General features: G+C 40.3%; 1 pseudogene; it reads left to right on the forward strand.

The window, feature by feature from the left end:
- The first annotated feature begins 8,772 nt into the window (after positions 1 to 8,772).
- The window catches only part of LOC124240753 (olfactory receptor 7A10-like), an 18,423-nt pseudogene continuing 15,835 nt past the window's right edge, over positions 8,773 to 11,360 (forward strand).

Below are 11,360 nucleotides of genomic sequence, written 5' to 3' on the forward strand. Positions count from 1 at the left end.
GTGAAGAATCACATTAGGGAAATGTTTCTTAACTATTTTTTGTCTTGACCTCTATCTAATTCTAAACTCTATTGATGTCTCTAATATTTTTGAAGGAAAATTCAGTGGTCCTCCATTAGCCTACATGATCTTCTTCTTATTCCTTCTGTAGTAATGGAGTGACAATCACAACCTAATTGTTCATAAACAACATATACATGTTCAGCATATAGTTCTATACATTTCCAATTCCACTGCAGTGTTATCATAGTCACATTGGTAGATGTAACTATAGATATATTACACGAATATAGCTGCGTTTGAAAGGAATTTTGGTGGTAATGTTGTTGAACAGTGGGTAATTAGAATGAAATCTTTTGGTCATTTTCTAACCTTACATTTTTGTTTAAATTTCAGATGATATTAAAAAATCTGGAAAGGGAAAAGTGACTTCGTTTTTAGAGCTAGACTTTTATGCATAAGTGTCAAAATTATCTTCTGTCCCTGACATAAAATATTAATATCGCTAGGAACTATACTTACTTTAATATCTCAAATGGATCACAACATCATTGCCTGATACATTTCCCCACACTGAATCTACTCCTCAGTGCAATTTTTCTGTTAAAATTTTATATTTCATTATTTTTCTAGTCATTCCCCTCTCTTTTTAAAGAGAGAATGAATAAGCCATGTATTCGTGTTTCCTTAGAGACTCTTGAAGCTACCCCTAACTTTCCCTTATTATCTTCTCCAGTTTTCACCTTTCAAAACTTCTTTGATTCTACTAGCTGAAAATCAAAATGAAACAGCAAAATTATGGTACAATATCTCTTAATACTAATTTAACTTTTTTCTGTTAAATTAGTAATTTTTCTTTTTCTTATTTAACCCAGTTTATACAACTAATTTTGTAAATTTTCATCCTTTGTTTCTGAATCACTTAACAACTTTGTTGGTGTCACGCTTACGCCATCAGTCCTCAGTTTGTTTGGTTTATTCACCAATGGCAGTGTTAACCAGCTTTTCTCTTGACTTAACTGTGTTAATTGTATTTTCCCTGATTTCCTTTATCACTCTTTTACAACTCTTTCTTTGAATTTCCTCAAAATAACACTAATAATAATAGCTATAATAAAACTCTGACAATTGGAACCACAAATAACTAAAATGTCCACAGCTAAAATTACTATACTTCACAGTTTATTTGAAATTAAAAGTCTCCTAAATTCTGCTCAAAATCCTACAATCCAGACTCATTCATTGACCAATTCCCTCAGACACCATTTTGTTAGTATCCTCTAAAATGAACTTATGAAACATGATACATATGCTGTCTTCATAGACAACCTGAACTAAAGTCATGAATTTTTTTATCACATCAGTTATATGACATGTTTCACAAACTGCTTCACATTGAAAAGCCAGCAGATGCTTTACTCCATTTCTATTGCTGTTGTTGTTTATAAGTTGCTCAATGATAAATTGTATGTGATGAATAAATGAAAAATGATAAGATACACTGGAGTAGAGATCTCGTCAAGACGGCAGCATAAGCAGACTCTGAACTCATCTCCTCCCACGAATTCAACCAGGTTACAACTATTTTTTGAAAAATTACCCTGGAGAGAAAACTGAAAACTGGATGAAAAGAACCTCCAGGGGAGAGAAGATCCAAGATGGCACCGTGAGTAGTCCTCTTTGTCTCTCCCCCTTCGAGTCTACAATTATTTGGACACTCATCACTTAACAAAGGATATCCAGATAGCATCTCAGGATGTCTGAGAGACCCACGCCACTATACATCAGAAGGTGGACGGGCTTCCCTCCGGTAGGAGGTGGAGATAAGTGAAAACTCTCTGATCCCGACCGAACAGCCTAGTACCTGCAAGCGGCTTTCTTCCAACGGAAACCCCCAGAAGATCAACACACACCTAGGGCAGGAGCGAGCACACACTAGAGGAGCGATGGTGGAAATAGGTGACCAGAATCCTACCTAAACCCCCCGCAATTACTCCTAAATGCAGAGGGAATCTCTAGAGTTACACACTTGAGCACGTGGGGAGAATCTCGCCCTGCCATTGGCGGGGAGATCCCACCTGGTGTCCACAGCACCCGGAAGGTCCAAGAGAGAATCACAGAGGGTGTGGCGGCCCCCTGGCTGCCACTGCCTTCAAGGCCAGGCAAGGAATTGCTGGAGATCTCATAGAGGACTGGGGCTGGGTGAAGCTCCAGAGGCTGGCTCCGCACCCCATAGGGGAAGCTCCAGAGTTCCACCCGGGCAGCAGACAAAACTGTCTGCCATTAGCAGAGGGGCCATTCCCAGCATTCACAACTCCGGGAAAGTCACAGAGAGAATCCCAGAGGGCGAGACGACCCCCAGCTGCCATTGCCCACCCCATGGGGCAAGGGATTGCCCGAGATCTCAGAGAGGACTGGGGCTGGGTGGAGATCCAGAGGCCAGCTCCGCGGCCCTGGGGGGAAGCTCCAGAGTTCCGCCTGGGCAGCAGACAAAATTCTCTGTCTGCCATTAGCGGAGGGGCCATGCCCAGCATCTGCAACACTGGGAGGGTCCCAGAGAGGAGAATATCAGGCAGGGCAGCAGCAGACCAGCTACCACTGAAATCAGGATCTGCGGCTATCCCCCAGTCAGGGCAAAGGGCTCCCCGAGTTCCTGGGGAACAGGGCTGGGGCTGGGTGGAGTTCCAGTGACCCTGCTCCTTAGCCTAGGGGGAAACCCTAAAGGCTCACAGCAGCCTCAGCAAAAGCCTCTGCACAGCACTAGTAGAGAGCACCCATCCGGCAGCCACAAGGCTGGAAGACCCCGGAACAAAAGTAGCATAGCTAGGTGAGCTAACCACAGACTGTAGAAGATGCCAATAGCTCTGCTGCGACCCATAGTGGACAAGTGAGATTTTGTGGGTGCCGACAGTGATGGAGTGGCAAATATAAGTGATCCTACCCCTGGCCGCTGGAAAAGCCCATAACACCGTTGCAGACCCCAAGGAGGGATCACGTCTAGGTGGGCTGTAACAGTAAGCACCAGCAGCCTGAAGCCCCCCCATGACGGCCTCCACAGCAGAAGAGGGAATCTAAAGGACCACTGTGACTACAAGGAGAGTCCCAGGCCCAGTTAGCAACTGCAGATATGGTTCCTGGTTGGTGCAGTATAAACAGCTGCTCCCCCACCACACCAGCAGAAACAAGTGGAAGGAGCAACTAATCTCTATCTCTATGCAGAGGCACAAATCTACAACATCAAGCAATATGAAAAAATACATTAAATCTCCAGAACAGAAGGAAAACAACTGATACACAGACAACAATCCCAAAGAAAATGAAATATATAGCCTAAATGACAATGACTTCAAAACAGCCATCATTAAAATACTCAATGAGTTAAGAGAGAATTCAGATAGACAACTCAACGAGTTCAGGAGCTATGTCACAAAAGAGTTTGATACGATAAAGAAGAACCAATCAGAAATACTGGAAATGAAGAACACAATAGACGAGATTAAGAAAAATCTAGATGCACTGAACAGTAGGGCCGATAATATGGAGGAAAGAATTAGCAATTTGGAAGATGGGAATATAGAAATGCTGCAGGCAGAGGAGGAGAGAGAAGTAAGAATAAAAAGAAATGAAGAAACTCTCCGAGAATTATCAGACACAATTAGGAGATGCAACGTAAGGATTATAGGTATACCAGAGGGAGAAGAGAAGGAGAAAGGGGCAGAAAGCCTATTCAAAGAAAGAATGGCTGAGAACTTCCCAAATCTGGTGAGAGAGATGGATCTTCAGGTGACAGAAGCCAATAGATCTCCAAACTTTATCAATGCAAGAAGACCAACCCCATGGCATATAGTAGTGAAGCTAGCAAAAGTCAACAAGGAGAAAATACTTAAGACAGCCAGGGAAAAGAAACTAACCTACAAAGGAACCCCCATCAGGCTATCAGCATATTTCTCAGCAGAAACTTTACAGGCTAGAAGAGAGTGGAATGATATATTAAAAAATCTGAAGGACAAAAACCTGCACCTGAGAATTCTCTACCCAGCGAAAATATCCTTCAAATACGATGGAGAAATAAAAACTTTCCCAGATAAACAAAAATTAAGGGAGTTCATTGCCACAAAACCTCCTCTTCAGGAAATCCTCAGGAAAACCCTCATTCCTGAAAAATCCAAAAAAGGAAAGGGGCTACAAAACCAAGAGCAGAGGAGATAAGTAGAAGGGCAATAACAGAGAGTAGCAGCTCTTCATCAGAACAGATTAAACCATGGGACGAGAAACAAAGGAAATTGAAGAAAACCGGAAAACAAGACATAAAATGGTAGTGGTAGGCCCCCACATCTCAATAATCACTCTAAATGTAAATGGATTTAACTCTCCAATCAAAAGACACAGAGGGGCAGGATGGATCAAAGAACAAGACCCAACAATATGCTGCCTCCAGGAAACACACCTCAGCCCCAAAGACAAACACAGACTCAGAGTGAAGGGATGGAGAAAAATACTCCAAGCTAATAATGAACAAAAGAAAGCAGGTGTCACTATACTAATATCAGACAAGGTAGACTTCAAAGCAAAACAGATAAAGAAAGACAAAGAGGGACAATACATAATGATAAAAGGTACTCTCCACCAAGAAGACATAACACTTATAAATATAAACGCACCCAACACAGGAGCACCAAAATTTGTAAAGCAACTCTTAACTGAACTAAAAGAAGACATCAACAACAATACAATAATAGTAAGGGACCTCAACACCCCATTAGCACCAATGGACAGAACATCCAGACAGAAAATCAAAAAGGAAATAATAGAATTAAATGAAAAATTAGACCAGATGGACTTAATAGATATATATAGAACACTTCATCCAAAAACAGCAGGTTACACATTCTTCTCAAGTGCACATGGAACATTCTCAAGGATTGACCATATTTTGGGAAACAAAGCAAACATCAATGAAAACAAGAGAGTTGAAATAATATCAAGTATCTTTTCTGATCATAATGCTATGAAACTAGAAATCAACTAGAAGAAAAAAGCAGAGAAAGGTGCAAAAATGTGGAGACTAAACAACACGCTTCTGAACAAACAATGGATTATTGAAGAAATAAAAGAAGAAATCAAATATTATCTGGAGACAAATGAAAATGAGAACATGACATGCCAAATCATTTGGGATGCAGCAAAAGCAGTCCTAAGAGGGGCATTCATCGCAATACTGGATCACCTCACTAACAAGAAAAAGCTCACATAAGCAACCTCAAACGACACCTTACAGAACTAGAAAAAGAAGAACAAACGAAGCCCAGAGTCAGAAGAAGGAGGGAAATAATAAAAATAAGAGCAGAAATAAACGATATTGAAACAAAAAAGACAGTAGAAAGGATCAATGAAACAAAGAGTTGGTTCTTCGAAAAAATTAAGAAAATCGACAAACCCTTAGCCAGACTCACCAAGAAAAGAAGAGATAAATCTCAAATAAATAAAATTAGGAATGAGAGAGGAGAAATCACAACAGATACCAATGAAATACAAGGGATCATAAGAGAATACTATGAAAAACTATATGCCAACAAATTGAACAACCTGGAAGAAATGGACAAATTCCTAGACTCCTACAACATCCCCAAACTGAATCAGGAAGAAATGGAGAATCTGAATAGTCCAATCACAAGTAAGGAAATAGAAACAGTAATCAAAAACCTCCCCAAAAATAAGAGTCCAGGACCAGACGTCTTCTCTGGAGAATTCTACCAAACTTCAAAGAAGACTTAATACCTATTCTTCTCAAACTATTCCTGAAAATTGAGGAAGATGGAGTACTCCCTAACACATTCTATGAAGCCAACATCACTCTGATCCCCAAACCTGACAAGGACAACACAAAGAAGGAGAACTACAGGCTGATATCACGAATGAACATAGATGCAAAAATCCTCAACAAAATTCTGGCAAACCGAATACAGCAATACATCAAAAAGATTATACACCATGATCAAGTGGGATTTATACAAAGGACACAGGGTTGGTTCAACATCCGCAAGTCAATCAACGTGATACACTACATCAACAAAATGAAAAACAAAAACCACATGATCATCTCAATAGATGCAGAGAAAGCATTCGACAAGATCCAATACCCATTTATTATAAAAAACCCTCAATAAAATGGGTATAGAAGGAAAGTACCTCAACATAATAAAGGCCATATATGACAGACCCACAGCCAACATCATACTCAATGGACAAAAACTGAAAGCCATCCCTCTGAGGACAAGAACAAGACAAGGGTGCCCACTTTCACCACTCCTATTCAAGATAGTACTGGAGGTGTTGGCCAGAGCAATTCGGCAGGAAAAAGAAATAAAAGGAATCCAAATAGGTAATGAAGAAGTAAAACTCTCACTGTTTGCAGACGACATGATCTTATATATAGAAAACCCCAAAGAATCCATAGAAAAACTATTAGAAATAATCAACAACTACAGCAAAGTAGCAGGGTATAAAATCAACATACATAAATCAGTAGCATTTCTATACACTAACAATGAACTAACAGAAAAAGAACTCAAGAGCTCAATCCCATTCACAATCGCAAAGAAAAGAATAAAATACCTTGGGATAAACTTAACCAAGGAAGTGAAGGATCTATACAATGAAAACTACAAGAATTTCTTGAAAGAAATTGACGATGACATAAAGAGATGGAAAGACATTCCATGCACATAGATTGGAATAATAAACATAGTTAAAATGTCCATACTACCTAAAGCAATCTACAGATTCAATGCTATCCCAATCAAAATCCCAGGAACATTCTTCACAGATATTTAACAAAGAATCCTAAAATTCATATGGGGCAACAAAAGACCGCGAATTGTTAAAGCAATCCTGAGCAAGAAAAACAAAGCCGGCGGAATCACAATCCCTGATTTCAAAACATACTGCAAAGCTACAGTGATCAAAACAGCATGGTACTGGTACAAAAACAGGTCCACAGATCAATGGAACAGAATTGAAAGCCCAGAAATAAAACCACACATCTATGGACAGCTAATCTTTGACAAAGGAGCAGAGAGCCTACAATGGAGAAAAGAAAGTCTCTTCAACAAATGGTCCTGGGAAAATTGGACAGCCACATGCAAAACATTGAAAATTGACATTTCTCAAAAGAAGATATAAATATGGCCAATAGACACATGAAAGGATGTTCATCATCTCTAATCATCAGGGAAATGCAAATCAAAACTACACTAAGATATCACCTTACACCTGTTAGATTGGCAAAAACATCCCAAACCAAGAGCAACAAATGTTGGAGAGGTTGTGGAGAAAAAGGAACCCTCATACACTGTTGGTGGGAATGCAAACTGGTACAGCCACTATGGTAAACAGTACGGAGATTTCTCAAAAAGTTAAAAATAGAAATACCCTATGGCCCAGCCATCCCATTACAGGGTATCTATCCTAAGAACCTGAAATCAGAAATCCCAAGAGTCCCTTGCACCCCTATGTTCATCGCAGCGTTATTTACAACAGACAAGATGTGGAACCAACCTACATGCCCAGAAACTGATGATTGGATAAAGAAGATATGGTATATATACACAATGGAATACTACTCAGCCATAAAAAATGACAAAATTGGCCCATTCGCAGCAATGTGGATGGACCTCGTGGGTATTATGTTAAGCAAAATAAGCCAGTCAGAGAAAGATGAACTCCATATGACTCCACTCATAGGTGGAATTTAACATATTGACAAGGAGATCTGATCGGTGGTTACCAGGGAAAAGGGGGGGGTGGGGGGAGGGCACAAAGGGGGAAGAGGTGTACCCACAACATGACTAACAACAATGTACAACTGAAATCTCACAAGGTTGTAATCTATCATAACATTAATAAATAAAAAAACTGAAAAGAAAAAAAAAACAAAAAGCAAACAAACAAAAAGAACCTCCACAATAAGGGACAGTCCTGACTAAGGCAGAAGAGGCAGAAATTCCTGCCTGAGAGGAAAATAACCATCTTTGGGAGCAGCAGAGCTTCTCAGCTGGCCAGGCAGGAGACACGCTAAGGTATGCAGCATTCCCTGGAGGAGTGAGGTCTGGAGCAGGGGTGATACTGCTATAAGCATCCTTCAGATTCAGCCCAACTGAGATGAGGGTCTTACTGTCTGGCTTCACTGGTTATTAGCTGCAGCAGGGATACCCCCTAGAAAAGCTATTGGCTGAAAGCCAAAAAGACCCGGGTCTTAAAGGGCCCATGCACAAACTCAGTCACTGCAGCAACCTAAAATCACCAGAGAGAGTGCAGACAGTCCTTTGGTGAAACAAGACTCACCTGGTAGGCACTGGGGGCATCTTGGTGAGAGGAGGTAACTTTCCAGAGAATGAGACATTGGTGGGGGCAATTGTTCTGACCTGGTCCAGGTGGGCTGACACAGACCCCACTTGGGGGGGGCAATGAGTTTCTTCCCTTGGCCTGCTAGCCCAGGGTTCTGCCACACACACTAGAGCAGAGATTTAATCCAGTTCAGCCAGGACAGGCAGCCCTTCCTAGGGATTGGCCCCACCTAGCAGCAAGCCCTCAGGCTACTTGTCAGCCTGTGTAGACTGGGTGTCTAGATCCTCTACAAGCAGGCTAGTATGTCCACCTCTGTGGGACAGGTCCTGTGTGATGAGGAGGTGAACTCTGGGGGGGCATTGGTGGAGAGGTGGAGGCCTCTGCAGTGGGGCATCAGGGTACAGTCCAGGGGGTTGGGAAGTGTGCATGGACCAGGACTATGTTGACCTTGTGTGTGATCCTATTGAGGGTGAGGCTTATCAGCAGGTAGAAGATCAGAGCTTCACAAATAGCCAAAGAATCAGCTCCACCTTCCAAAGCCTGAAACAATTGAGTGCTCCTGTACCTAAGGCCAGCCCCACACAGCTATACTCCTATGAGAACTGACAACAGCCTTGTAGGCTTGAGGCCTATAGCAACTGTAAGCCTCTGAGCCTAGCAACCAGCTACAATGGGTACCAACCCAAACAAGAAGATAATTGCAATAGGAGTGTGCTGATAGACTTTGTAGCCAACGGTGCTGAGGCTCCCCAAATCAGTTTTACAAACAGCTGGCCAGGAAAAGAAAGACTAGATTCCCTGGGTACCTGCAGTAAGAGTAACCCTGCCACAACAGAAGGAAACAAGTAGCCCACAAAGGGGTCACTCATGGATCATTTAGACTGGTGAAAGGAGGGGAGCACACTGCCGAGCCTCATAAGGCATCTCATACATAAGGCCACTTCTCCAAGATCAGGAGACATAGCTGACTCATCTAATACATAGAAATAAAGACAGAGAAAGAGGCATAATGAGGTGACAAAGGAATACTTTCAAAACAAGGGAACAGGACAAAACCCCAGAAAACAGACTAAATGAACCAGAAATAAGCAATCTATTCAAAAAAAAGTTCAAACAAAATATTATAAGGATGCTTACAGATATTGGGAGAAGACTGGACGAACACAGTGAGTCCATCAGCAAAGAATTGTAAAATATAAAAAAGAACCAATCAGAAATGAAGAAAACAATACTAGAAACAAAAAAGTCACTAGAAGGACTCAATAAGAGAGTAGAGGATGCAGAAGAACAGATCAGCAAGCTAGATGAAAGACTAGAGGAAATCACCCAAGCTGAACAGAAAAAAGAAAAAAGAATTAGACAGAATGAGAACAGTCTAAGGGAACTCTGGGACAATATCAAGCACATTAACATCCTCATTATAGATGTCCCAGAAGGAGAAGAGAGAGACAAAGGGGCAGAAAATTTATTTGTAGAAATAATAGATGACATTTTCCTAACCTTACGAAGGAAACAGACATCCAAGCACAGGAAACACACAGAGCTCCAAACAAGATAAGCCCAGAGAGGCCCACAGCAAGACCTATTATAATGAAAAGGTCCAAAATAGAAGATAAAGAGAGAATTCTAAAAGCAGCAAGAGAAAGGCCACGAGTGACATACAAAGGGAAGCCCATAAGGCTATCAGAGGATTTCTCAGCTGAGACCCTATAGGAAAGAAGAGAATGGCATGACATATTTAAAGTGCTAAAAGGAAAAAAACCTACAGCCAAGAATACTCTATCCATCAAGGTTCTCATTCAGAATGGAAGGAGAGATAAAGAGCTTCCTAGACAAGAAAAAAATTAAAGGAGTTTATCACCAAGAAACCAATTCTACAAGAAATACTGAAGGGACTTATTTAAGTGGGAAAGAATGATCACAAGTAGAGATAAAAAAAAATTCTCAAAGAACAAAAAAAAAAAACACAGGCAATAAAATCACTTATAAAGGTGAAAATATAGTAAAAGGTAGCAGATCAACTACCTGTGAAGATAATATGAAGGTTAAAAGACAAATGCACTAAAATCACCTATTTCAATGATAAGAGGGTAATGGATAAACACACATTAAACGAGAGACTATATATTATTTCCAAAACATAAAATCTTGGAGAGGGGGAGTGAAAAAGCAGAGCTTTTAGAAAGAGGTCAAGCTAAAGAGTCTATCAACTCAATATAGACTGTTATATACATAGGATATTAAATAAGATCTCATGATAATCACAAATAAGAAATCAAACATATTACTAAAGATAACCATCAAATCACAAGGGAAGAGAGCAAGAGAAAAAGAAAGGACCAGAGAAGATCTACTAAAACACTCAGAAAAAAGTGACAAAATGGCAATAAATACATATTTATCAATAGCTACTTTAAACGTCATTGGACTAAATGCTCCAGTTAAATGCAATAGGGTGGCCAATTGGATAAAAAAACAACACCCATGTATAACCTGAATACAAGAGACACACTTCAGAACTAAAGACACTCACAAACTGAAAGTGAAAGGATAGAAAAAGATATCTCATGCAAGTGGCAAAGAAAAGAAAGCAGGGGTAGCAATACTTATATCAGACAAAATAGGCTTTAAAACAAAAACTGTAACAAGAGACAAAGACGGGCACTACATAATGATAAAGGGAACAATCCAACAAGAAAATGTAACACTTGTAAATATCTATGCACCCAACAAAGGAGAACCTAAATATATAAAGCAAGTATTAACAGACATAAAAGCAGAAATAGACAGTAACACAATAATAGTAGGGGACTTTAACATTCCACTTACACCAATGGATAGATCATCCAAACAGAATATCAACAAGGAAACACTGGACTTAAATGACACATTAGACCAGATGGGCTTAGTAGATATATATGCAACATCCCATCCAAAAGCCACAGAATACACATTCTTTTCAAATGCACATGGAACACTGTCCAGGATTGATCACATATTAGGCCACAAAACAA

The sequence above is a fragment of the Equus quagga genome, chromosome 6 (assembly GCF_021613505.1).
Source record: "Equus quagga isolate Etosha38 chromosome 6, UCLA_HA_Equagga_1.0, whole genome shotgun sequence".
NCBI classification, from domain to species: Eukaryota; Metazoa; Chordata; class Mammalia; order Perissodactyla; family Equidae; genus Equus; species Equus quagga.